Below are 27,654 nucleotides of genomic sequence, written 5' to 3'. Positions count from 1 at the left end.
CTTGAAGGGCTGAAATAAAGAGCCAAGTATTTGAGTAACTGAAAGAAGGAGCAAAATACCATTTTGCTTGCCATTATATCATTATCATATGTTTTTTTTTCCTTGGGGGGGGGAATGTAGTTCTTGGCATTCCATGGTAAAAAGCATTGCAGAAAATAATGGGAGCAGTGCATATCACACAAAAATTTTCCCCATTAGGATTTGAAGTAACCAAAACCTTAATAGCTAACAATAATATATCAGACGGGATTTTTTTTCCTCTTAAATATTATATATTATCCTTCTGGTCAGTCAGATTCTTCATCATATTCTTAAAGTTCAAACAATGTGAATTTCTTAACTGATAAACAATGAAAGTGTTATTCTTTCAAAGGTATTTGAAATTTAATAGGTTTCTTGATTACTGAAAAAGGCTACAAGATTCAAAAAGGGGAGAGGACATTTAGGACTTATTATAGTACCTTATAATCAAATCATGGAAACACCTGACTATTCTGTCCCAATTTTGAAGTTGAATTCATTTTGGACTCATCATTTACTTTCATGATCTTACTTAATAAATTACTGAAACATGAATATACTTGTTTTGAATAGCTCATAAACATCTAAAAATCCATAACTTGCATCTAATGGCTGAGTAAATGCTGGTCATAAATGTTACCTTTATCTTTCTGATTATTCTTCTAAATTCAGACAGAACTCAAAAACTGTCATTATTATCAAGTAAACTAACTCATGCTAGTGTTTAATGTTTTGAATATTCCAGACAGATCTTATTTCTGGATTTTATAATTCTTGGCTGGCTCTGTTATTTACTGTTAAATAAAGAGAGACCCAGTATTTGAGTCCACAATATAGAAGCAACAGAATATAGAAACTATTGTTTCCTTAACTCTTTACTCCAGTGTGTGTTCTTCAAAGGTAATAGTTGCTTTAGACCATTTGGTTTAATTAGCTCCCAACATTTTTGTCTTCAATCGTTATAAATCATACAACATTGGATTGCAGAGAACTAGAATATTAATAATGAACTTGGTTAGCTTCCTTTTTTCCTACTCATTCATTGGGAAAAGGGCATAGAATAGATGAAAATTATATTGATCTTAAAAAACTCCTCAATTACAGTATACACTTTAATAGTAATGTAGACTGGCATTTCTTCAATTTATGTTCTTAGATAGTTGCTTAGGGGTACTGAGAGATTAACTGACTTGTCCATAATCATGTAGCTAATATTGTCTATTCCAGAATAAGGATGGAACATGGTCTTCTGGATTCTAGGGCTAGCCCTCTACCTACTATGCTGTATTGCCTCTTAGTTGGGGGGGGGGGGTTGAGGGGCAAGTTACATTGTATAAATTGTGTATCTCAATATGCAAACCCCAGGCTTTATATATGAATGTTACAACTTGTGAATATAATTTTCTGGAAAATTCAACATGTATTGGATGCATTGTTAAGACTTATAACATTATAATATGACAAAGAACCTTGACTTAGAGCTAGATGGGACCTCAGATTTAGGTGCCAAGTCCAAGCCATTCATTTTAAAAAATGAAGAAATTGAAGCCTAGTTAAAAGTGACTCATCCAAGATCTTACCGGGAGTAAGTGGAAGATCTGGGATTCAAATATGGATTCTCTGAATATATGTCCAAACCTAGTTCTGCCCTACTACAATGATTCACTGGTACCTTGAAAAAGAACGCACATTAAAAGCTTTAACAAATAGGTGGCAGGCACAGTGGATAGATATTAAATTTCCTGGAGTCAGGAAGACCTGAGTTTATATCTTTCCTGATACGTATAATAGGTTTGTAACCTGGGATAAATCATTTAATATCTTTCTGCCTCAGTTTCTCTATTGATAAAAATTAGGATAATATTGTGTACCTCCCAGGATTATTGTAAAGATTTAATTAAATAACATTTGTAAAACACTTTGTGAACCTTAAAGCTTTATATAAATGCTAGCCATTTTTAAGTCATTGCTCATAAATGATGTAACAAATATGTGATTTTTAGCACCCTCTGCATCCCTTTTCCCTTTTTCACTAGTCAGCCATTGTAGAAGCAGAAACAGAATGGAAACATGAACCAGAAGCTCATTTGAAGTTTTGTTCATTTCATGAATTACAGTGATTCCCTTTTATCTCCCTAATTTAAATATATTCATAAATACTGTTTCATATACATACACAAATCATCATCATCATCATCATCATCATCACAATCTGATTACCTCCTGTGGAGCCTATCTACCTACCGTGTTTCCCCGATAGTAAGACACTGTCTTATTAATTTTTTTTTGACAGAAAAACACCAGAGGGCTTATTTTCAGGGGAGGGCTTATTTTAATGAACATTGACAGCAATGACATGTGACTCCTCTACAATTCCTTTCTTATACTCAACAGTATAGCTCTTCCTTTTTGTACTCATGTCTGGGGGTCAAAACAGACAGAATAATAAAATTATGACCATCAGTCCTTCTTTTCACTCCATCATGCCCCCTGAGTTCTTTTTTCCTCCATCATGCCCCCTCACTCCCGCTTACATACCAGGTTTTTATGTTGTCCTGCCTCAGCTCTCCTCCCCGGCACTGCTCTCAATGGCGCCAGCAAGCAAATCACTGGGGAAGAACAGGATGACGCGCTCACTGCTGCAGCTCTGATTGGATGCAGCTCGGAGCGCGACGTGCGTTTCACCCCGGGGGTGGGGGGACGGTGCATACAGAAGGTATCGTAATGTAGCATGTAGTGCAGGGGATCACCTTCACTACAGTAGCAATCTCAATAGGGCTTATTTTCGGGGGAGGGCTTATTCTAGAGGAATATTACACAGCAAGGGGAGGGCTTATTTTTGGGATAGGTCTTATTATCGGGGAAACACAGTAGTTAGGCTGACCCATAGAGAATAAATATGAGTCCATCACTGTGCTTAGACTGAAAATATTCTTTTTAGATATAATTAACATCGTCCTTAAGAATCCAGGGTTAAACATCCATGGCAGAAAAAAGGCTTCAGAGTAGGTTCTTTTGGAAATGTTAGTATGAGGCATCAGATTCACATATCTATAAGGCATTCCACTGGTGCTGTTGGGAAAGGGATGCTACAGAAAACTAAAAGAATTATTCTCTACCCTTATGGAGCTTATAATCTACTAAGGTAAATAAAACATATTAACACATTAAAAGTTAAATAGCATTTCAGGATTTAAATGACAGATAAAGAAAATAAGATGTTACAGTACAAACTTGATAGGCAAATTAAGGATAAAGTCAATAACTGCTAGAAAAATTAATTGGTATTGGTTATTTTTACTAATCACTTAACAAAATTTATTTGTTACAACACATGGCTTTCTGGGTAGAGGGAAGGGAGGGATATGTTTAGAAATGGAGGTAATAAAAAAAAAACAGAGATAACAAAAGAACATTTTCAAAAGGCACAGTACAGATACATCCTTCCTTTCCAGACGTACTTAGTATTACTTTCACAATTCTACCTTCTAGCTAAATTGTTTTACTTAATGTTCTACAAACTTGGCATGGAATACATAGACTTCTCAATGCATCTCTAAGAATTTTTAGTTCTTTTCAAGCATCAATTCAAATATTACTTTCTATAGGAAGCCCTTTCTGCTTTTCTATATTGTGTCATTTTTCTTCCTCAAATTCTTGTGTACTTAATTTTTCAAGGTAATGTGAAGCCCTTCTTCTAACCAGGAGTAGTATTCAAGCCCTTTTTCCTTTTCTCTTGGTTTTCTCTAAGCATAGTATACTATTGTACATGTGGTAGGTTCTTAATAAATAATTATCATTCAAAGAATGATTTTGAAGAGTTAGAATCCACAGAATTTGGTTACTCAGTGTGTTTGTGTGCACATGCATATGCATGTATGAATTTGCACACATGAGGTGTGAGTTTTATGACTAAATCAATTTGAGATGAATAATAGATCATATTGCTAATTTCATATAGATTCTTAAACATTTGTCATCATATAGTTTTCTTTTACTTTTCAAGATCCTATCTCCCCCTTCAAAACCAAATTCCAGGAAAATCAAATATAAAACCAGGATAAGACTCAAAACTTAAAAACAACACTCCACACACACTAAGGCTTAGGAATATGTGTTGTCATAGTGATATTAAATCATCCACTTATACATGTGTTGAATTTGGAATTACCACTTGGATTTGTAAACATATAACTTATTACAGTTGCTATAAGAACCACCTACACATAAGCAGTTACTTGTCATGGAGAAAGAGAAAAAGCAGGCCAAATATTGTACAAATCCTGGTGATAACCAGTTCTCCAGAAAGGAAACCATTCCCTGAACAAAGAATTCTTGCCAGTGCTTAAGAATAAAGTTGGTGAAATTGTCAATGAGACCTATAGCCTTATATGTTAGTGCCAAACCATCATTCACTACCAAACTTGTTTTCAGTAGTTTCATCAAACTCCTTATGGCATTTTTTATTTCTTGAGCTTAATAAACAAAAAAGCATCATTATCTTAAAACTAGAAAGATCAAATTAACTGCTGTGGCCCTTCTCACTTGCTTCAACTCACATGCATATACTTCCCTGCTCTTTTGTGTGGGTATGTAGATTAAAAACAGTCTAGTAAATAGAGTTTAAATCTAGTCATTAGAGAGTACAAGTTAAATTCCACTAAGATCCTCCTCTGATGACTTATCAGGAAAGTGACCCTGAGTTCTTGAAGGATCTGCTGGTGGAGTGTGATGCTGTAATATAACATCTCATCTTTAAGATCTTTAATTATATCCTTACTCCTGAGATCTTTGGTCACTTCAGTCTTTTTGAAAATTATTTGTATATTGTTCACTTTCCAACTCCTTCCCTTTGATAGTAAATTTCTGGGGACTGGACGTTGAAGTGATATGGCCTTAATCTTTTCCCAAGTGACTTCTGTGGGGATGGGTTGACACAAAAATGGCCTCAGTTGGATACCAGACCTTTTTTGCCTCTTGTCTGGTAGAAACACACACACAAACACACACACACACACACACACACACACACACACAGCCTGTCACTGTTTCTCTGGTCCTTGTTAGGCTGGAGTACAATTGAAACACAGAGCAATGCCATCTCTGCAGTCTCATACAGAACAAGTTCCTGCTTTTTGATTTTCCATAGTGCCAAACTATGAGGAGAATGGGGAAACATATCTTCTTCCAAGTCCATGATTTGACTTGTATAGTCTATCCCAGTCATGGTGGCCAGTGAGAGGAAGCATTTAGGAATGTTTTATGTATTAGCATTTTCTGCTGTCATTTCACTGAGTTGTGACCTCCTTAAGGTTTTTGTTGTTTTAAAGCATAGAGGCAACTAAAACTTTTTTATCTCTTGTGTATAGTTTTTTTGGAGAGTTTTGATAGGTCATCAGGATTGTAACAAGGTTCCATCCATCTTATTAGTCACATGGACTAGAAGTCTGAAATGTAATACCAAATATAGAACTGATTATAGGTTATAGGCATTTCATCCAAGGAACAACTAGCTAAATTCAGAGAGGTTCGTTTTTAGAACATTTTTGGACTAAATGTCATGAATTTTTCAGCCATAGAAACTTGTAATGAACAGTGTAATAACTCATGGATGGGCCTGTACACATTGGAGAAAAAGAAGAAGTTATTTGAATATTGATTTTGAAATGTCCTAACAATGTCAATTCTACCTAAATTAATTTAATTTTTCAGTGCCATACCAATCAAATTAAGCACATATAAATATATATTATAGAACTAGAAAAATAGGTACATGAATGATGATTTTATGTTTAAATTAAATTTGGTTGGAAAATCATGGACAATTGAACCAAAGTTAGTATGCATTAAATTGGCTTGAGATGTACAAACTGATGGGAGATAAGGGAAGGTACCTCATATTTTGATCATAAAATAAAACAAACTAATACTTTTATCTTTCCCCCGGAAAATACCAACTGCCTAGAAAATAGTACTTTTCAAAAATATTTCATTGTTGCAATTGTGATTGAATTTAATTCAATTGAAGAGCAAAAGACTGATCTAATCTCTGATTACATTTTGGGAAATGTCTCTTATTCAACTTAAAGGGTCTGCCGCTACTATTGTTCATTCATGTCCACTCTTCATGATCGCATTTGGGATTTTCTTGGCAGGTACTTGCCAATTACTAGTTTTCTTTTTCTTTTTTTTTCTTAAAGCAATCAGGGTTAAGTAATTTGCTTAATGTTATACAGCCAGTTATTTTGTGTGGGTGTTAGGTATCTGAGCCCGGAACCGATCCCAGGTCTCCTGACTCTGGGGCCAGCGCTCTTACTCACTGCGCCACCTGGCCGCCCTGCCAATTACTAGTTTAAGTGGTATGGTTCCAACACCCTTTTCCTTATCAAACCCTGAAAATAAAGAGCTCACAGTGGTTATAGGCAAAAAAACATTTTTTTATTCCATGGGAGGAGGGAAACTAGACATGCATGCCAGGGTCTGCTGTGATACCGAGGAGACACACTACATTGAAGCTAAGCCTTGATATGTGTGGTAGTGACTAGAGCTGCTACACAAAGAAACACACAGTAATCTGAAGCCATGGCAATGTTGGGGTAACAGCAATAGTGAAGCAAATTTGATTCATAGAAGATCTTCATAACCAGAATATGTTCCTGCAGATGCTTGTCCAAGTTCAGGAACCATATGAGGCTGGCGTGAAACAAATCTGTGATTTTTCTACAGCATAGTTCATCTAGAGGGTGAGCACAAATAATTGTTATGCCAAGCTCAGGGCAAGACTTGCTTGCTGGGTCTCAGCTCCAAAAAATAAGGTGTCACCTCATAGTAAAAAGAGAAGAGTGAAAAGAGAGGGGGGATCTTGACATGGAGATACTGATACTTTCCATCCCACCTTAATCTCTCTCTCTCTCTTTCCCTCTGTCTGTCTCCCCTTTTCCCTCCAGATTTAAACCAATGATCTTAACAATCTAATTTTTTAAAGATGTCATTGACTTGCCTCTCATGTTTTCCATCATGTTGAATAGTGCAGCAGGGAAAGAGAGGAGAGGGAAAATGAAGAAATAAATAGAAAAAGATGCCCTAGAATATGACTTGAGTTTTCAAATTAACTTTTCCAATTTTATTTTTTCTTTATCATCTGCTTCTTATTATTTCCTGATAATTTGAAGTAAAAATTCTACCTGTACTTCATGTTCTATGCCAGATCTGAATGTCTCTCTCTAATGGTCTTCTCTTCATAATAAAGAAGTCCTCAGGAAGTGGCTGGGATTCATCATTGAATAGCATCAAGAAAGTTCTTGAAAATATGATGGAAAAATATTTTTTTTATTTTAGGGGAAGCTATTAAGCTCTCTTTCCCCCCTCTGAATTAGAAGAGATGGAAAACCAGAAGGAATCAGAGACAAGCAGAATGACCGAAATTTTCAATTTTATTACATTCAAGAAAAGCAAGCTATAATTTTATGCAAAACCTTCTCCTATTCTATATTTTATATAGAAAGACTTATTTAGTGCTTGCTAAGTTCATAATGGATTTTTTAAAAAGGTATTTTGTAGAATAGATTTTTATTCGGTTGTAGGTTGGACTGCATGGACCCAAGTTCCCTTCTTGCTTCTTGACATATTATGAAAGCAATTGCCAAGCAATTCAACAAGAGAAATCCAGAGCCTCATGACAGTTTCACAACTCATTGGTGCCCTTCCCCCCTTTTCTAAGATCTCATTCTGACTGAATGAATTTTTATTACTTCTAATTCCAAATAAACTGAATGTAATGAGGGATCAATAAAAACAGTGATATGGCCAGGTATATTTATGTATGTGGACTCCTAATATTCTCCATCTCCAGATAAAACCAAAAAAGATGATATTGGATATTATGAAGCTTTATAGGTGTGGTATAGAATGATGATAGTGTAAAAAAAACTGTCCTATTTTGATGATTTACTGTTCATCTTATTTTATTTGTCTTTTGGGAAAGAATCTCTTTGTCTTTATTCAATAGGTGTCTGGCTGAGTAGAGTGGAAGGTTAAGTGAAGGACATTCCTGTTCTTTCTATGGTTTTAATTTTATAAGCCTTTTGGAAAGAAAGGTATTGGCACACAAAACCTCAGAATTTCATATATTTGATTAAATTACTAGTCCCATAAATTGATTATGCTACCACCTGGTCTCTTTGAAGCCTAATATTAAAAACAAAAACCTCACAAAGACCGTCATCATCAAGTTTATTAGCTTTCTTTCTGTAGAAAATGGTGTTTTTAGAATTTGCACATAAAATCGAGAAATGTGGAAAAACTGAGAGTCATTGAATAACAGGCGATGCTTACTGGTCTATTACCTTAGATGAATTAGAAAAGTTCATTGGTCTTCCTGTCACTTATGGCCTTATAGGTGGAAAGAAAGAACCCACCCTTTAAAAAATAGCTCCAGGAGGAGTTATAGTTCAATAAAACTATACTATATAATTAATTCCTATAAGTAATGAGATTCCTTTGCTTTGGCATAAAATCTTGAAGGAAACAAAATCTATTACAAGTGTATCTAGTCTGTTTCCTGTGGAATCCTTTAATTGAAATTTGTCAGAACACATTTATTCTTAGTGTGTATGTGTATGTATACATACACACATATACATTCCATATAATTCACAAGCATATACACATATATATTATATATAATACACACACTATATATATGTACATATATATGTAATTATTACCTTGCAAGGAATGCTATAAATTTTTTCAATAAATATTAAACAAGGCAGACAAATTTGGTCCGAACTTTTGCTTGACTGTAGTAGATACTGAAAAGAAATACTTGTTCAATCAATTCCTTTACTTGGGAAAAGACAATATGAGAAAAAAATTACAGTAATATATTTATTGATATAGTGTTGAAGCTCATGAAACCATTATTCAACAAATGCTATAATGTACCCTGTGACAATCATTTAACATCCTTTGATCTTTTCGTTAGACTGTTAAAGCAAAGATGTTGCATAGTTGGGACTATTCATTAGAGTATAGGGAACTTCCATAAGGAACAAAGAAATATATGTGAACTCCCATATGAAATTGGTTTTGAAAGATACAGTGACATTGACTTCATGTCAGAGTAAGAGATCCAAGTCTGTAATTATTTTCAGTACTCTCTAGCAAGATTTTGAGATTCCAACAGAGAATGACCCAAAACAAAGACTCAGACACTAGATGCTGTTATTTTGCAACAAGCAAAAGGTAGGAATAGGTATTCTTAATTAAATTAAAGGTGTTACTCAGTGAAAGCAGCAAATAGGAGATGGTCTATGCAAGTTTTCTTTTCTTTTCTTTTTTGCTTTTTGGAGGGGGGGAAGGTAGGGCAATTGGGGTTAAGTGACTTGCCTAAGGTCACACGGCTAGTAAGTGTTAAGTGTCTGAGGCTGGATTTGAACTTAGGTCCTCCTGACTTCAGGGCCGTTGCTCTATTCACTGCGCCACCTAGCTGCCCCTCTATGCATGTTTTCTACCATGTTCTGGGTAAGACCCACAAGCTGGAAAATATATATTAAAAAACATTGTCACTCAAACATTAATTGCCAAGGTATATCTTAAAGGTGAATGAGAAGCTAATATTATATTTTGCAAGTTGAAAATCAGAAGTGACAGAAACTATAGCTGAAGACGTTGGAGCTCATCAATCTAAAATGTGCCACAGTTGGGATGGGACACTAGAAAATCCCAGAGGATGACTACAGATGTTTTCTTCAAAACAAAAGCAAAAATAAAACTTGTGCAACTGCAACAACAATAACAAAAGAGTGCAAAATTCATTTCTTAAATAAATGGTTACCAAGAAATATCTTTGATAATAAAATATGTTCTTTTTCCTATCTGCAAACACACCTTAAATACAAATAATTATGATTGTTATACTTTGAAGTAAAAATTTAAATCCTCATTTTTCTATTTTCATTAGTATATGGACAAAAAAATTACAATTTTGTAAATTGATGCAGTTTTGTCTTTTGAGGTATTCTTAAATTTAAGTCTTTTTTTTTTTCTGTTACCCACCTGCGTTATTCTGGGCAATATGTTAGGTAGTATACATAGAAAGGCAGAAAGAAACCAGCCCCAGTGCTTACAAAGATTATAATTTATTGAGATATTATTGCATTGCGGTGGCCCCATTTGTAATATAAAGGACATTTTATTAACAATGGAATAGTAGGGGTTCCTTCAATCTGTGGCCTTTTCCTATTTATCCTGTTTCTGATGAAACTGTTGAAGGCACTTCAGTCTTTCCTGTCAACCTAAATTCACAATCTTGAGTCATCCTTCACTTTTCACTCTCCACCCTACATATCTAATCAGTTAAAGGTTTCAGTCTTACATCCAAAATATCTCTTGCCTCTGTTCCTTTTTCTCTACTAACATAGCTACCACTTGAATTCAGGCCAATGTTACCTCTAACTGTACTATTGCAATAACCCTTCCAACCATACTTGCTTCAAAATATATCTCAAATAGCTTCCCAAAAGGATATTACTATGACCATGTCTTATAATATTAATCTTATTTTCATATACCTCAAGCTTGTTTTCTTTGGTGTCTAAAGCACTTCACAATCTCAGTTCAGCCTTCTTTTCCAGGTATATTACACATTTTTCTCTCTCTAAAATTTATATGCTTGCTGTACCTTATATATGACATTTTTTCCACCATATTCATGCCTTTAAAGAATCTGTCCCTTTTCCAGGAATGTATTTCCTTTTTTTTTTTTTTTGGAGTGAGGAAGGTAGGGCAATTAGGGTTAAGTGACTTGCCTGAAGTCACACGGCAAGTTTTTTTGTGTTAAGAGTCTAAGGCCATTTTTGAACTCAGGCCCTCCTCACTCCAGGGCCGGTGATCTATCACTGTGCTACCTAGCTACCCCAGGAATGTATTTCTTTATGTCAGTACCTTTGAATACTTAGCTTCCTTCTAAATTCATCTCAGCATCCTATATGAGGCCTTACCTGACCTGCCCTACTACCAGTGACTACCCACTGTAATTTATATTACTGCAGCACCAGGCCTGAAGTTAGGACATCTCATCTTCCTGAGAATAAATCTAGCCTCAAACACTTATTAGTTATATGACCCCATGTTGGTTTGGACCAACTGTTTAAGAAGCATTGTTCTAAAACAAAATTGATTAAAGAAATGCAAATTAAAACATCCAAGCTAACACCCCACACCTATCAAATTGACTAATGTGATGGAAAAGGAAAATGACAAATGTTGGAGGACATGTGGGAAAATTAAGACACTAATACATTGTTGGTGAAGTTGTACACTGATTCAACCATTTGTGATAGTAATGGCAATTAAAGATTCCCCTGTATTAGCTTGGTTTTCAAATTGATTGTGTTAAAACCCAGAGCTTGTTAATCCCACCTGTGGGATGGGCTTGTTGATGTGAAAAGAAAGTCCTGAATTGGGAGGAGCTGGTGACATAGATTTGGAGACACAAGAGAGAGGAGGAAGATCTTTTTTGGTAGCAGCACCTTGTGGAGAGAGAGAGACTAAGAGAATTGCTGGTGGCCGCTTTGAATTGCCCTGGACTTTTGAGACCTGCCCCCTGAGCTGCCAAGGACTGAGGAGACATGGCTGTTTTGCTGGTACTTTGTCTGTCTGTTTTGATGTTATTTTGCCAGATTTGTCCACTGGTGAAAGACTGTCCTTTTGTTGAAGAAATCCTGGAACCTGGCTGTTCGCTAAGAAGGCCTGAGACTGTCCTGCAGACAGAGAGTGAATACTGTCCACTGGTGAGGGACAGTACTGTTGTTGCAGGGGTCTGGGAGCCTTTCTGTTGGTTCAGAAGCCCTGAAGAAGGATTTTCTTGTTGTATGTTTACAGAAATCCTGGGAGAGGGCTTTGCTAATGTGTTCAGGGGTTCTAGGGCTGTTCTACAGACAGAGGATAAATTCATGAAGGGACTGGCAATGTATCTTATGGCCTTGCTAAGCCTTGTCTCTCCAGGAACTAAGATTGCTGAGAACTTGCCTCGTGTCAAGATGAAGAAAAGACCTCCATTTGGGTATTAAGTGCTGTGTTTAAACTTGATGTAACTCTGGGGTAGATTCAATTGTGATCCAGGAGGTGGGGAACTTTTGACCTTATTGTGCTCTGTGATTGACAAATGAAGGTACTTTACCTATGTTTGGAAACTAATCTCCATTTGAGAAGAGGGGTTTTGTGGTGGACTTAATTAAGGTATAGCCTAGGGGTGGAGTAGTATTTAGAACAGGGACTTTGTAATTGATTGAATGATTGGAAGATCCTGGGGTGGGGTAGTACTTGGAGATTATTTAATCACACTTAGTAAATGCTGTATTTTGAATGATGTCATGTTTTGATCTTCTCTGTTCTTGGTTTGTCACTGAATAAAATAGAGAGCACCTATGCTGGTATTTTGAACCTGGGAAGTTGCCTTTGCTTGATATTACATTACACCATTCTGTAGAGTAATTTAGAACCAGACCCAAAAGACTATAAAACCTTTGACCAAGCAATACCACTACTAGTTCTGTATCTCAAAGAGATTTTTTTTAAAGGAAAAGGACCTATATGTACAAAAATATTTGTACAGCTATTGTATTTGTGATGGTAAAGAATTGGAAATTGAGGGGATGTCCATCACTTGGGAAATTGTGATGGAAGAATACTAATGTGCTACACGAAATGATGAGCAGGATGCTCTCAGAAAAACCTGGAAAGGTTTAAATGAGTTGATGTAAATTGAAATGAGCAGAACCAGGAGAATATTATATATAGCAATAGCAAAATTGCAAGATGATCAACTGTGAATTACAGCAATACAATGATCCAAGACAGTGCCAAAAGGACTTATGATGAAAAATACTAACTCTTGAGAACAGATGGAAAAAAGCATATTTTTTCTTTATTTTTCTTGGATTTCATTTTTAGTCTATGTTTTCTTTTATGTTACTAACATGGAATTATATTTTACATGACTGTACATGTGTAACACATAAAACTGCTTATCTTCTCAATGGGAGGTAAGGGTAGAGGGAAGGAGAAAGAGAATTTATAACTCAATTTAAAAAATAAATATGAAAAATTCATTTTACATAAAATTGAGGAAAAATAAAATGTCAAATAATTTAAAATATAAAAACAAATAAAAATGAAATGTATTTTTCAATTCAATGAGAAAAAAATAAAGTAGCAGAACATGGTTTCAAGAATAAGAATGGAAGGGTGGTGCATCGAGAGGACCCACAATCAGTTCTGGTCTCAGATACTTAAAACCCACACCAAAAAATTGGCTGTCTAACCTTGGACAACTTACTTAACCCCAATTGCTTAAAAAAAATAACTATGGAAACAAATAAAACTAAATAGAGAAGTGGAAACATATTGTACTTGGACTTAGAGGATCTCATTTTTAATTCTGTCTCTTCCACAAACTACCTGTATAAATTGAGATAATTCACCAAGCCTCTTTGAGCCTTAGATTTCTAATTCTGTTAAATAATATGCTTAAATTATTTGACTTCTGAAGTTTCTTCCAGATTTAAATGTGATCTTAGCCTTTTTCTTAAAGATATCATCCACTGAAGCATCATGGTTTCTTTAATTTTTAGAGGAAAAGAAAATAATAATCTCTAGGTACAAATACCTTAACAAAGTTATTGATAAGTACAAAACATATTTTGGTTGCTTTTGAGGTCCTCCATTATAACAGTGCTCAGCAATCTCTTGGGAAATTTCTTCATTTACCCTGTTTGATGGCCTGGTGACTCTTTATAAAAATGACCATGTCAGATAATGATGGTAAGCACAGTAATAACTCAGATTTCCATAGATTTCACAGAGCATTTATATTGACAGAGAGTTGTTGAAATGCTCTTATTAAAGAATATGGAATTGCTTTTGATGAAAATATCTCATTCAATCGCCACAAGAATCCATTATTATAATTATCTGCATCCTATTGTTTTGAGAACTGAGTTTCAAAGTTACTTGCCCATAGTCATATAGCTAGTACATGGTAGAATCAAGATTAAAACTCAGATTATATTTTTCTTTAATACTTAGCATTTGACAATGCTATTCCAAGTACTAAAATTCAATTTAAAACTAAAGAAACAGATAATATGAGATAAATTCTTCAAACTTTTATCTTAGTATGGTTAAGTAGTTTCAATAATGTATAAAAGAGATGTCCCATAGTAAAATAAATAACATTAATTTTCTTACAGTTCATAGCATTATTTTTCTCATATTTTTCAGTCATAGGTCACAACTATATGGCTCACTGCAATTCTTATAGTTATCAAGTTCAGAGAGCTCATAGAATGTTATAGATCTGCAGAAGATCTCAGTGTTACATTTTGCATTTGGACATCTGCTTCAGCTGGAAATGACTTGGAAACATACATAGTATCAGATAGATGTTCACTGGCTCTATGAGGAGTGAAATGTGCATAACATTTTTTGAAAATTCATCTAAAAGTAGATTTGTAGGGACTATTTTCTAACTAAATCTTTGGATACAAATGGAATTTAAGCTCTTAAATTTATTTGCATAAAGAGTAAGGAAAACTTAGATTCATGTCTCACCTCAGACAAATACTGGCTGTATGAACGAGCATGTTATGTTGTAATAGGAGAAACATTTGTTTTATACAGGCCAGTCTTGTCTTTACTTGAGGCTGAAGAGAAACCATTGGATTGCTAACAATATGACAATAATAACAATATAGCAATAATAATAGCTAAGATTTATACTTTTAGTTTCTAACATTCATTTCCATAAGATTTTTAGTTCTAAATTCAACCCCATTCTCCTCCTCAAGATAGTGTGCTATCTGATATGGGCTCTAAATACACATTCATATTAAACTTTTTCACATTAGTCATGTTATAAAGAGGAATTAAAATCAATGGGAGGAACCACAATAAAGAACATGAGAGAGACAGAGAGAGAGAGAGACAGAGAGAGACAGAGAAAGAGAGAGAGGGACAGGGAGAGGGAGAGGGAGAGAGGGCAAATAGTATGCTTCATTCTGCATTCATACTCCATAGTGCTTTTTCTGGATATGAATAGCATTTTCCATCCTGAGTCTTTTAGAGTTATCTTAGATCCTTGCATTGCTAAGAAGAACTGAGTCTATCAAAGTTAGTCATTGCATAGTGTTGCTGTTACTGTTTATAATGTCCTCCTGGTTCTGCTCACTTCACTCAGCATCAGTTCATGTTAAGTTTTTCTAGGTGTTTCTAAAGTCCACCTATTCATCATTTCTTATAGTACAACAGTATTCCATTATATTCATATACTACAACTTGTTCAGCCATTTCCCAGTTGATGGGTATCCCCTCAATTTCCATTTCTTGGCTACCACAAAAAGAATAGCTAACATTTATATAGTTCTTACTATGTACCAGGCACTATGCTAAGCAATTTCCAAGTATTACTTCATTTGATCCTCACAACCCTGGGAGATAGGTTGTATTATTATCCTCATTTTACAGATGAGAAAATAGAGATTAAGTAACTGCTTATAGAGGTATACACAAACATGGCACCTAGAATTCTGAGTATAATAAAATAATCACTTCCCTAAATCTGAATGCCATGATCTCTTTTTAATATAGATTATTATTGTATTAGCTTTTTCTGGCTGATGTTATTGCTGACTTATATTGAGTTTTCAAACATTTTTACAGGGATTATTATTTGAAAATATCTCCACTATCTTTCATTCTACATTAGGTTTGGCACAATTGGTTTCTCTAAAATGCTATAAGGAGGTTTTCAAATCTAAATATAGAGCTTTTTACTTGTCCTTCTTACATTTTATATCATTTGATTCAATCTATCATCACATGAATCTTTTATAATACTAACTAAATGGGGTGAATAGAGAGAATGTTTGATTTGGAGAGAAGTCCTGAGTACAAATCCTACAATTGACATTGACTCATTATGTGGACATAGGAAAGTTGTTTTACTTCTCCAAGACACAGATTTCTCATGTAAAGATGAAAGATGGAGATATGCATATATATTGTGACTACCTCACAGGCAGTTTATATGACCTAGTTATCAGGACACTGTTACAGTGATTGAAAAGGCCAATGGAAAGGTATAAATCTGTTTAACTACAAGAGGTACTAATCATTTGGGAGGCACATTCCCAGCTCCCAGAAAAGAGAAAAATATAAATGAGTATCATTCACCTCAACTCAGTTTGACAAAGCTGAGGCTACAGGTCTTAAAGCTATTGGAATAGCCTTTTTCTACGCCAACTTGGCAGAACTTAGGAGGTCAAAAGGCTTAAGCTTAGGAGGTTAATGAACAGCAGCACTGAAAATGTGTTGACTAGCTTTGAGATATGTTGGCTTGGGTAGTTTCATTTCAAAATGGCAGTGGTATTTCCTGGAAGCATCAGTGGATCAAACCTTGAGCTTTTTATGCCAAAATGAAAAACTGATGAGATTTAACAATATTGGATTCATATTGGAGTGACAATAGCAATGACCTCCTAAGCTACCTTAAGGAGTTGCAAGCTGTAAGCTTGAAGAGACAAAGCTCAAAAGCAACCAAGAAGTTGTTTGCCAGAAGAAGCTATCTAAGCCCAGGCAGAAGTCTTCCAGCCAGGCTGAAAGGAATATGGAAAGAAAACTCTGATTCCCCTTCATTGCAGAATGTGTCTTTCCTATAGATTTATACAAGTCAAAAGGTGATCATACTCCCATATACATACATACATACATACATAAACATATATGTGTATATATATATATATATATATATGTGTGTGTGTGTGTGTGTGTGGGAGACAGAGAATAATTCTGTCCTTTGCCTTTTCATATTGTTGGCTTTGCTATTCTGTTGGAATTTAATATTTTGCTGCTTGGTTTATTCTTCTTGCCTGAACTATTAGTAGACAAAGCATTGAATGTGGGTTCAAGTCATTCATTACCCTTACATTAAACCCAATAACCTGTGGGAATTCAATTGCGAGAAGAATAAATTACTTATGTTCATTAAACTATTTGGAAATCTCAAGAGAAGTTGGTATCATACAACTTATTTTGTCTGGCAAGATCACACATGCCACAATGAATAGATTGTGTAAGCAACATTTTTCACTCTTTTTCCTGTTGTAGAAAATGACAGGAATTCAAAAAGGGGAAAACAAACAGGTGAACAAACAAAACAGAACTAAATTATCTGATCTTGAATTAATCATAGACCAGCATAAAATTACTCTTGTCTATGTCTTTTATGGTCAATGGTAATTTAAAATCTCAATGGAGATCAATTAATGAACATGAATGGTGAAAATGGATATACTAATTTGGTTTTCATATGGCTGCCATTTATAGATGGCCTAATAAACTGAGCTGACTGCATTTTATATATCCTATTCAATTTGCTTGCTATGTGCATCTCTAACATCACACTCTGGATAAAAGATGAGGACAATTTGTTTAAAATGCAAATATGAATTAATATATTCCACCTACACGTTAAGATAGCCCATTGAGAATTTTTTTAAACCTTAGCTATGTTGATTCTACCACCATTTTCACCTGATTTGATTTTACTCTAGGCACAATTAAGCTTAGATATTGTAACTCATATGGTTTATGGAGCAGTGAACTGATATATGAGTGTGATGGTCTTAGCTGCTGGTTTCCTGAAGGGGTGGGAATATAATAGCCTCGTCTGCTTCCTTGATGATTTCTGCCTGACCAGAGGAGATAAAGCAGTAGAAAAATCAAATACTTTCTAAAGAAGCATTTATACAGTAAGGAAGGGAAGCTATTTATTAAGCTGTACCATCAGATACCTTAAACAGTTAATGAGAGTTTAAGCTTTGAGTTTATTTTAAGAGTATATTGAAACTGATATTTCATCTTTCTTTGTTATCCCTTAATGCATGTTTGGTTTTTCTTTGTTGATATTACAGTAAATGGATCTGTTAGTATGAGAGGAAAACACTGCAATCATAATAAATATCTTCATGGAAAATAGTCACTGTTAAATGATTGCCAGGAATTGATTTTCTGCATCTGAAGGTACTATAATTACAATGAAACAGGATAAAGAAAAAAATCAACAGCACACTTCATTTTAATAGTGCTGATTAAAATGCATTTTGTGTAAGCTTAACTACATAGATAAATAACAGACATCCTTTAATAAAAACATGAATGATTTCTGTGGACCACAAAATCAATTGCACTATCATTCCTACCTTATGTATTTATCTCTCTACTTCTTACCCTATTTAATGAACATGCTTTTAAAAGAATACTTTGTTCTGTAAATTTCAATGATATAACTAAATATGTTTCCTATAATGACCTTATTTGTTCATTATGCTCTGGTATTATTTTGCTTCTATTGCTTCATTTAAAAAAAATATAGGGGACAGATCCAAGATGGCAGGGTAAAAACAGGGACTCACCTGAGCTGTCCCCTGAACCCTTCCAAATACCTTCAAAATATTACTCTAAACAAATTCTAGAGAAGCAGAATACACATAAAGACAGAGTGAAACACATTTCTAGCCCAAGAAAACTTGGAAGGTCAGGAGGAAACATCTGTTGCACCAGACTGAGAGAGGAGCACAGTCTAGCACAGGCTGTTCCAGCACAGCCCTGGCCCTGGCAAAGCAGGAGCAGGGCCTTGGGAGTCACTTAATCATCAGCAGCATCAAGCAGCAGGAGCCAATGCTTCTAGAGCTCTAAGCTGACAAACAGTGAGGGGGTCAAACAACTGGTCAGTAGATTACAGAGGTCTCATTGCTAGCACTGAGGCAGGACTCTGTTGCTTTGCCCATACTTGGACCCAGTCTGCAGTCCTGGGTGGCAGTCCTAGGACAAGGGGCAGCACTAGCATAGCCTCCTCACAGTTCCAGGGCAGAAAAGAGTGCTTGTGGTTGCTCACAGGACAAAGCATAAGCCAGGAGAGGAATAAATACCTCTCCTTAGATAATACCACCTTGGAAAAACTGAAAACTTACAAGTCCCTAGAAGTATCTCTGAAAACAGCTGCAAAAAAACCCTTATGCTTGGGACAATTCACCCTCCACCCTGGAAGCAGAATCCTACCTTAACAAAGAGTTAAAAAGTCAAGTAATAGATTGGGAAACTGAACAAACAATGAGAAAAAAACTGACTATAGAAACTTACTTAGATGACAAGGAAGATCAAAACACACACTCAGAAGAAGACAACAAAGTCAAAGTTCCTACATCCAAAGTCTCCAAGAAAAATATGAACTGGTCTCAGTTCATTAAAGAGCTCAAAATTGATTTTGAAAATCAAGTAAGAGAAGAAAAGGAAAAATTGGGAGGAGAAATGAAAATGATGTAAGAAAATCATGAAAAGTGGGTCAACAGCTTGGAAAAAGAGAACCAAAATATAATGAAGAAAATAACACCTTAAAAATAGACTAGACCAAGTGCTAAAAGAGGCCCAAAAATCCAACGAGGAGAATGCCTTAAAAACAAGAATTGACCACATGAAAAAAGGAACTCCAAAACCTCACTGGAGAAAATAATTCCTGCAAAATTAGAATGGAGTAAATAGATGTTAATGACTTTATGAGAAATCAAGAAATTGTAAAACAGAAACAATAGAATGGGAAAAAAAATAGGAAACAATGTGAAATATCTCATGGGAAAAACAACTGACCTGGAAAGTAGATCCAGATAAGATAATTTTAAAATTATTAGACTATATGAAAATCATGATTTAAAAAAAGGAACCTAGACATCTTTCAAGAAATTATCAAGGTAAACTGCCCTGATATTCTAGAACTACAGGGTAGAACAGAAATGGAAAGAATCCACTGATTACCTCCTGAAAGAGATCCCAAAATGAAAACTGCTAGGAATACAACAGCCAAATTCCAGAGTTCTCAGGTAAAGGGAAAATATTTCAAACAGACAGAAAGAAACAATTCAAGTATCATGGGGTCACAATCAAGGTAACACAAGATTTAGCAGCTTCTACCTTGAAGGATTGGAGGGCTTGGAATATCTGGAATACCAATTCCAGAGGGCAAAGGAGCTAGGATTACAACCAAGAATCACCTACCCAAGTAAGAATGAGCATAATCCATGACAGGGAAAAATGGATATTCAATGAGATAAGAGGAATTTCATGAATTCTTGGGAAAAGATCAGAGCTAAATATAAACTTTCAAATACAAACTCAAAAGAGGCATGATATACAGGTAAACAGGAAAGAAAAAAATCACAAGGGACTTATTAAAGTTAAATTATTTACATTCCTACATGGAAAGATGATATGTGTAATTCACAAGACTTTTATCATTATGCAGTTAGAAGGAGTATGTATAGACATAGGGTACAAGTTAAATATGAAGGGATGATATCTAAAAACATAAAATTAAGGGGTAAGAGAGAAATGTAGTGGGAGAAAGGAAAAAGGAAAGGTAGTATGGGGTAAATTATCTCACATAAAAGAGGCAAGAAAAAGCTTTTATGGTGGAAAGGAAGACGAGGGAGGTGAGAGGGAGTAAGTGAACCTTACTCTCATCACAGTTGGCTTGAAGAGGGAATAACATACATACTCAATTAGGCATAGAACTCTATCTTACCTAACATGAAAGTAGGGGGCAAGGGAATAAGAGGAGTGGTGATAGAAGGGAGGGCAGATTGGGGGAGGGTGTAATCAAAAGCAAAACAGATTTGAGGAGGGACAGTGTGAAAGGAGAAAGAACAAAATGAACAGGGGGTGGGATAGGATGGAGGAAAATATAGTTATTCTTTCACAGCTTTACTATTATGGATGTATTTTGCATGACTACACATGTATAACCTATATTGAATTGTTTGCCTTCTCATCGATGGGGTGGGGGGAGGTGGAGAGGGAGAAAGAGAGATAATTTGGAGCTCAAAATTTTAAAAATGAATGTTAAAATTGTTTTTACATGTAACTGGAGAAAAGTAAAATGGTAAATAATTTTTTAAAATATATAATGCTTTGTTCTTTTAGGAAAGATGTTATATAGAGGATATTCTTGACATGGATTTTTCTATTTTCACCCATGCCATATCTTTATACCCCATTATAATCACAACAATCATGAGAGAGTTATTTCTAAGGACCCTAAAGTTCTTCTAAAGCTATGCCATTAATTGGGATATCATTAGCTATTGTTAACCTTATATATAAATGAGAATTAATCAGAGCTACTATTTACTTTATTAGATAAAAATATATAAATGTCATTTTTAGTGGTAGAGGGGAAATAATGAATCATTTAATCTCAACCTTTCATTTTGCAGTTGAAGAAATGAAAGTTCAGGGGCAGCTAGGTGGTGCAGTGAATAGAGCACCGGCCTTGAAGCCAGGAGGACCTGAGTTCAAATCCCACCTCGGACACTTAACACTTACTAGTCATGTGACCTTGGGCAAATCTCTTAAGCACAAATGCCCTGCCCTCCCCCTTCCAAAACACACACACACACACACACACACACACACACACACACATACACACAAAAGAAATGAAAGTTCAAGAAGCTCAAGGAATTCTCAAATTTCTTATAGTTAGTTGGAAAATGGAAGCAAAGGGGAATTACTACCATCTACAACTAATTAGTGATCTGATGTTCTAAAGAGACAAGTTGGTATTCTTGTGGAGATGTGGAAAGGAAACTAGTTAAAAGTTCATCAGGAACTCACATTCAGCACAATAAGACCACTTGAATAAGCATCAAAATTTGGAGAGTAGGAACTCTTGGAGCAACTAAGGTAAATTTAGAACCTAGAAATAAAAAAGCATCAGAGTCAGATAGAGATGGTCAGTGACTAATAAAAAGTGAGTGAAGCATACAAAGTCATCAGAATGTTGTACCTGGAATTAGGAAGACTTAAATTTTTACCTTTCCTTAAACTTTTACTATCTGTGTGACCCTAGGAAAGTTACTTACCTTCTCTGAGATTAAGTTTTTCATCTGTTTTATAATGATGGTGAATTATGATGTGATAAAGATCAAATGATATAATATATAGAAAACACTTTTAAAACTTTAAATATCTACATAAATGTCAGTTGCCATTATTGTTTATATCTAAACACTGCATTTCTTTAAATACTTCACCTTATGTTAATTATATTCTTTAAACCATCTAGAACTAAATTAGTTTTATGCCTTATTTTAGTGAATATTTCAGTAGAATGAATACTAATATGTGGGGGTATGTACTTTACACTCCTCTGTTAGTTATCCCTGCCTAGAAAATCAACTTGCCTATAAGGCAGCATGGCACAATGTAAAATGTAATGGCTCTGAAGGTAGAGGAACTGGGTTCAAATTCTAACTCCAATGATTACTAGTTGTCCTTGACCTCAGTTTCTTCATCTGTCAAATGAAATAATTGGACTAGATAGATTTTAATATAGCATTCAGATCTAGATCTATGAGCCCAAAACTAACATACAGGGCAGCTTCTAGACATTCAAACATTAGCCTTAGTGAAATAGATAATTTCTATTTTTTTGCAGTTGTTCAGTAATATCTGACTCTCCATGAACCCATTTGAAATTTTCTTGGCAAAGATACTGTAGTGGTTTGCCATTTCCTTCTCCAGCTCAGAGTCACACAGAAAGCAAGTATCTGAGCCTGGATTTAAATTATGGTCTTCCTGACTCTAGGTCTGGTGCTGTATCCACTATTCCACCTAGTCCCTTTTGGGGCTCATAATACCAACATAATCCTATTAAGTAATAGTAAATAATGAATATTACAAAAATATGACAGATTAATTAGTTTTGAGGTATTGAGAAAAAAGGCATTAAAATATTTGGCAAAGGGGCAGCCAGGTGGCGCAGCGAGTAAGAGCACCGGCTCCAGAGTAGGGATAACCTGGGATTGAATCCGGGCTCAGATACTTAGCACCACACCCAGAAATAACTGGCTGTGTAACCTTGAGCAAGTTACTTAACCCCAATTGTTTTAAAAATATATTTGGCAACAATTATACAATTAGAGATATAATTCATGTATGTTAAGAAATGAAAGCCATTTTTTTTTGCAATAGAAGCCTTAGGTGACATGAGCTAGGGACCAAGGAGACATGCCTATCTGGACATGCATTTTGTTTTTAATGTAGAAGTTAGCAACAAATCTCACTGTCAGACCTTTCATTGCAATTCTGACCTTTGTTAATTCCCTGTTTGGAAAAGAAGTCCTAGTTACAAATTCTTCCCATATAAAAGAGTAAGAGTATATATGATTTTACATTAGTCTTTCCCTCTTTCTTAGAGAGTTGGGATTTATCAAAGCTCTATTTCAAACAATCTCAACTGTACCTGTCCATCTCACTTCTATGAGTAGACTGTATTTTTATAATCTTTCCCTTGGCCAGTACAAGTTTTCTGGGTGGAGGAGGGTTAAGTTTTTTTTTTCCCCAATTGTCTCTACCCTTCAAATAAAGAAATGAACATGTGCAAGAATGTGAGAAATGAAGAGAAGGGGATAGCAGAATAGAAATGCAGATCCAACAATACAATTTTTTTTACAAGAGAAATGCTTGAAACAGAAACACATAGAGTTCAAATAATGGACTGACCAACGTAGAATCTATTTTGCTTCAGCTGAAGAAAAAAATAGGCAGGCATGGAAATCATGGTCTCAGACAAAGCAAAAGCAAATATAGATTTAATTAAAAGACAGTCAGGAAAGTATATGTTGCTAATTCATAGAAAATAAATGAATTAGGGCTTGCTAGGTGGCACAGTGAATAGAGAACCAACCCTGGAGTCAGGAGGACCTGAGTTTAAATCTGGATTCAGACGCTTAACACTTATTAGCTGTGTGACCTTGGGCAAGTCACTTAACACCAACTACCTGGCCCTCCCACCTCCAAAAAAAAAATTAATTCATAGAAAATATATTCATAACAACACTAAACATATATGCATCAAACAGCAAGCATTCAAATTTTTTAAAGAAATTTTTAGGAAAACTAAATGAATTATAGAATAAAATAATAAAACTATACTAGTGGGAGACTTTATTATGACTCTTTAGTGAACCAATTCAGCTCTACACTCTTCCCTTCTCATGAATTCCTAACAATTTTTTTCTTATGACTGATGATGTCCAGTCAAGCCTCAGGCTTAGATTACTCCCAATATTTTTTAAAGCAATTGGGGTTAAGTAATTTGCTCAAGGTTACATGGCCAGTTATTTTGCGTGGGTGCCAAGTATCTGAGGCTGGAACTGATCCTGGGTCTCCCGACACCAGGGCTGGTGCTCTTACTCACTGTGCCACCTGGCCGCCCCCCAATATTTTTTTTATCTTGCAAACCTATACACCTGCTGCTGAACAAAAGTGGAAAAAATCACTCAACCATTGTGATTATGTCCACTAAAAATTTGTGTTATATAATTTCAAATGGACCTCATTGCTGCTAGGCAATCCTACAATCCCTCCAACTATCCCACTCTCCACAGTGGCTCTTCTAAACATTTTCACTCCTCAAAGCTTCCAAAATTCTCCCTGTCACCCTATTCTCCCAGCTCAGAGCCTTGACTAATATGTTACAGAAAAGGATGTATTCATTGTGGACCCCCTTTTCTCCCATCTTCCTTATCACCTATCACTCAGATGCCTTCTACCGCTTTCTCCTCTTTCACCCACCTCACATGTTGAAGGGACCTTACTCTTTATCAAGGCTAACCTGACTGCTTAAGTGATCCATTCCATCTCATCTCCTCCAATAGACTGCCCCCTCTGACATTCTCATGCTATCACTTATTTTCAATCTCTGTCTGTCTAGTGGTTCATTCCATACCTCCTAAAAAGATATCCGTATCTATCCCATCCTGAAAAATCTCACTTGATTCTTCCATCCCTACTAATTATCATCCTATATCTCTTCCATTTTTTGTAGTTATACTCCAGAAAAAAGACATCTACAATAAGTGCCTTCATTTCCCCCCCTTAAGTTCTCTTCTTGAACCTTTATAATCTGGCTTTGGACCTTGTAATTCCACCAAAATTGCTGTCTCTAAAGGTACTAATGATCTTTGCATTGCCAGAGCTGATGGCATTTTCCCTTTCCTCATTCTTCTTGATCTTTCTACAGAGCTGATAACTCTTCCTTTATATTCTTTTTTCTCTAGGGTTTCAGGATACCGCTTTGTGCTGATTCTTGACCTGCCTATCTGATTACTCCTTCTCTGTCTCCTTTGCTAAGAGGATGCTCTTACAGATCTTACCATGGATGTACCTCAAGGTTCTCTCCTAGATCTTCTTCTCCTTCCCTTCTATGCTACTTCACTTGGTGATCTCATCAGTTCCCTTGGATTTAATGAGCATCTCTATGCTGATTATTTTCAAATCGAGCTATCCTACCTGAAACTCTCTGTTGTCCTCCAAAGTTGCATCTCCAACTGTCCCTCAGATATCTTGAACTGTATATAGAGTGGACATCTTCAACTCAACATATCAGAAACTGAATTCATTATCTTTCCCCTATATCCTCCCCTACCCAATCTTTCCTTATTACAATCAAGGTCTACACTATCCCCCCCAAACCAGAGATTCATAATTTAGGAGTTATCCTAGACTCCATCTCTCACATATAATCCCATATCAATTTGTTCATTTCAACTTTGCAGTATCTCTCAAATACACTCTCTTCTCTCTTTTATCACTCAAGTGAAGACATTCATCACCTCTCACCTGGCATATTGCAATATCCTGCTGGTGCGTCTGCCTGCCCAAAGTCTATCCCCATTGCAATCTAATCTCCATTTAGCCATCAAAGTGATTTTTCTAAAGCACAGTTCTGATCATGTACTGCCCCCATCTCCCTCAGTAATTAACTCTTGTGGATCACTATAGCCTCCAGGATCACATATAAAATGCTCTATTTAGTATTCAAAGCTATTCATAATAGCCCCCTCCTACCTTTTCAGTCTTCTTATACCTTATTCCCCAACATATTATCTTTTATCCAGTCACATTTTCCTCTTCTCCATTCCACAAATAAGATGCTCCATTTCTTGGCTCTCTAGAAATGGTTTTCTCTGGAGGTCCCAATGCTTGGAATGCTCTCTTCTGCTTCATGTAGTGACCTCTCTAGGTTCCTTTAAGTTCCAACTAAAATAACTTCTTTTACTGGAAGTCTTCCCCGACACTTCTTAATTTTAGTGCCTCAGGTCTTAGTTACTTACTATTTATTTTCTCTGTAGCTTGTTATGTATATATTTCTTTCATGTTATCACCTCCTTTAGAGTTCCTTGATGACAGGAATTCTTACTTGCCACTCTTTGTTTCCCTGGCACTTAACACATTGTCTACCACATAAGAGGTGCTTAATAAACTCTTATTGATTGATTGGGTGGTTGACCAGTTCACTGTTTCCCATTCCATCCATCTTCTGTTCTTTTACCTTTGTTATAGGCTATCACTCATACCTGGAATATTTTCATTTGTCATCTCTGCCTGGTAGACTCCATAGATCCATTTAGAATCAGCTCATGTGCAGTTTATAAATGGACCACTTTCCAAATTCACTAATTATTAGCATCTCCTTGCTTTCCTCTAAAATTATCTTTAATTTGCATGTATTTTATAGCCATTTATTCGTTAGTTTATTTGTATGTATGCATATTGTTCCTCCCAGCAGAATGTAAGCTTCTTCAGGATAGGGAATAATTCATTTTTGTCTTTCTATCCCTAGTGTTTAGCCTAGTTTTTAGAGCATAGTAGTAAAATAATAAATGTTGAATGAAATTGAGTTGAATTCTGTACCTATTGCTTCCTCATCTTAATTTCATGAAAACAGAATAAAACAAATATAGTTCTCCATTTTTTTAAGAGAAAAAAATGTCTATATGGAAAAAAGGGGTCTGAAGTATAAACATTTTTATGTAGCAGTCATTTTATTTAACTTGAGGAAAATGAGGTGATCAGGAATTATTCAAGTATATATTAGACTAGAAAGTGACACTGATAAGTAGGGGATAGAGGTCCAGACCTTTGTTTTGTCTTTGTTGGGGTCTAGTATTGCAGAAACTCAATATACCAAATATAGATTAGCAATTCCTTTGTAACATATATTTAGAGGATTGTCTGAAAATAATAAGAAATAAAATAACATATCTATTGCCCCTTAGGCAGAATTTATTAGAGGCAAAATGAACCTAAGCCTTGTGTATTCTAAGTTCAATTCTCTGTCTACTATGGGAAGAGAGAAAGGAAGAGGTTTAAGAATTCAAAGTATTCTCTCATTCAGTAGAAATTTGTAATAAAATTCCTTTATTTAGCCAATTGATAACTAGGTGCTAGGCAATATTAAAAACTAAGAAAAGACTCAGTTTAGTCAATAAGCACTTACTAAAGGTCTTCAGTATACCAGGAACCATGCTAAGTCCTGATGATACAAAAGAAAAACACAGTAACTCATAGTTTAATGAGGGATATAAAACAATTATACACAAGTTATAGACCAGAAAGACTGGAGATAATCTCAGAGGGAAGGCACTAAGCTAAGAAGGACCAGGAAATTCTTTTCATGTATCTGTTATAGGAATGTAAATTTTTAAGATCTTCTCTGCCCCGAGACTTAAG

Source organism: Petaurus breviceps, unplaced genomic scaffold (assembly GCF_028583685.1).
Source record: "Petaurus breviceps papuanus isolate PSGF00001 unplaced genomic scaffold, PetGlider_PUasm1.0 90895, whole genome shotgun sequence".
Taxonomy (NCBI): Eukaryota; Metazoa; Chordata; class Mammalia; order Diprotodontia; family Petauridae; genus Petaurus; species Petaurus breviceps.
This window is presented reverse-complemented; position numbering follows the sequence as displayed.